Source organism: Triticum dicoccoides, chromosome 6B (assembly GCF_002162155.2).
Source record: "Triticum dicoccoides isolate Atlit2015 ecotype Zavitan chromosome 6B, WEW_v2.0, whole genome shotgun sequence".
Taxonomy (NCBI): Eukaryota; Viridiplantae; Streptophyta; class Magnoliopsida; order Poales; family Poaceae; genus Triticum; species Triticum dicoccoides.
In genome coordinates, this window is record NC_041391.1 from 416934281 (window position 1) to 416936067 (window position 1787).

The 1787-nt window shown below is 38.7% G+C and overlaps 1 long non-coding RNA gene across 1 annotated transcript; it reads left to right on the forward strand.

Moving 5' to 3' along the window:
• The first annotated feature begins 813 nt into the window (after positions 1 to 813).
• On the forward strand, positions 814 to 1245 carry LOC119326796. The gene is made up of 3 exons (XR_005158180.1): positions 814 to 870; positions 1008 to 1050; positions 1199 to 1245. It is a non-coding gene; the product is annotated as an uncharacterized LOC119326796 (long non-coding RNA).
• The last annotated feature ends 542 nt before the right edge of the window (positions 1246 to 1787 follow it).

Here is a 1787-nt window from a genome sequence, read left to right on the forward strand (position 1 = left end):
CGTGCTTGGTATGGAAATGTTGCTCTCCGATCTCCTTAGGGCGATTCTATGACTTGCTTGTGGTGTTTGGTATTTTAGTGCAACTCTGCCTGCTCATATCTGGAGTATGAAGAAAATTGGGTGATTTTGTGCAGTCCTTTAGCTTGCTGTAGACTTGTAGATATGTAGCGAAAGCAAGTAGGGTTTGGTATGTGATTTTTGTAGCTTTTATTATGATACATTCTTTAAACATGTGCTATGGTTTACCTGTTATTAGCATCCGTAGAAGGAATGGTTGCCGATCTCTGTTGGACACACTCGGATGGCAGTTCGATGTGTGCATCAGATAACTGTATCCATTTTAGTTCTGCTTGCTCTGATTAAAGTGGAAAGTACTGCCGTTATCTTATATGTTGTTCTGTTAGGATTGAATACAACAAGAGACGTGCCCATTTCTGTTATAGTACCCCTGAATAAAATGGTAAATACTGCAGTTATCATATACAATCTCTCAGGAGTGAATACCACAAGAAGCGCATTTTTGTTAATATCCCCTGCTTCCTGATGTATTTGTTTCTTGGTAAAAGTGAACTTCCAATGAATATTTTTGTGCTGGAGCAGGCTGGAGGGGTATTCAGCTGTGCACATTTAATTATAGTATCTGGTGGAGATACCCTGTTCAAGGACAAGGGGGCGGGGGTGTGAACTTTGTGAAATCCTGTCCTATTGACGACTTTGCAAACTTATCAGGAGGTGGTGTTAGGAAATCTAAACAGTTTAAACTATATAGGAAGACATTTATAGGTTAGAAACAATCTGTGAACTTAGTATAGTATTTTTTTTTCGCCAGTTGCATCAAACCGTGTCTGCAATGCACTTGCACTTCTTCAGGTATGCTTTTACATGAGAAAGAAAAGGAAACCCTCACTCCTGGTGGGCCTTGTGGTGGATTGAGAATACTACTGCTTTCATATCATGCTTGCTTGCCATCTGCCCCTCAATTTCATTTTACTTTTTTTTAATTGCAGTGTGTTGCTTCACACCCTGAGACCAGGATCCCGTTCTTGAATGGTACTGAGCGCTGCTGTTTCTATGCCAAGTCTTAAATATTTCCATTGTTTATTGTTAAAAAGCTTTCCTCATTTTGGTGACTTTACAGAATAAGTAAATCTTAACTAGCAGTGGTTAATAATTAAGTCTTCTTCTTTTTCCTTTGCAGCTCACATCCCACTGTACCTGTACCCGTTCCTGAATACTACCAGCAAGACAAGACCTTTTGAGTACTTGAGGCTTACCAGCTTGGGTGTTATTGGTGCTCTTGTGAAGGTAAATTAAAAGTAGATACTTATGCAAACTAGGAATGGATGGTCCATATAGATTTTTGCTTTAAATGGTGAGAGGGTTGAACCAGAGGGGAAAACAGTGATGGGGATTGGCTGTATTCTTTCTTTTTTTTGTAGACTATATCTTGTTCTTTTGGTATTCTCATTCCAGTAATCCAGTCATTTTAATCAAATGGACTGGTTGGGATTGGATCCCAGGAATCTCAACAGGAACTGTTATTTTTGAAGCAAACAGGCTAATGATTTGTTAGAAATTATATTGTTTCTTCTTTTGGATATCCGATTCTGATATGTCAGAAACACAACATATCAAAAGTTAGCAATGACCAAACTGGCATGTAACAGAGACACTATAAAAGATATCCAACATCCAGTTAGGCCAACATAACAGTGAACAAAACTACTGTCAATCAGCTCAGTTCTAGTGCTGTTGGATTTTTCTCGATTGTATTCTTGCAGGTTTGA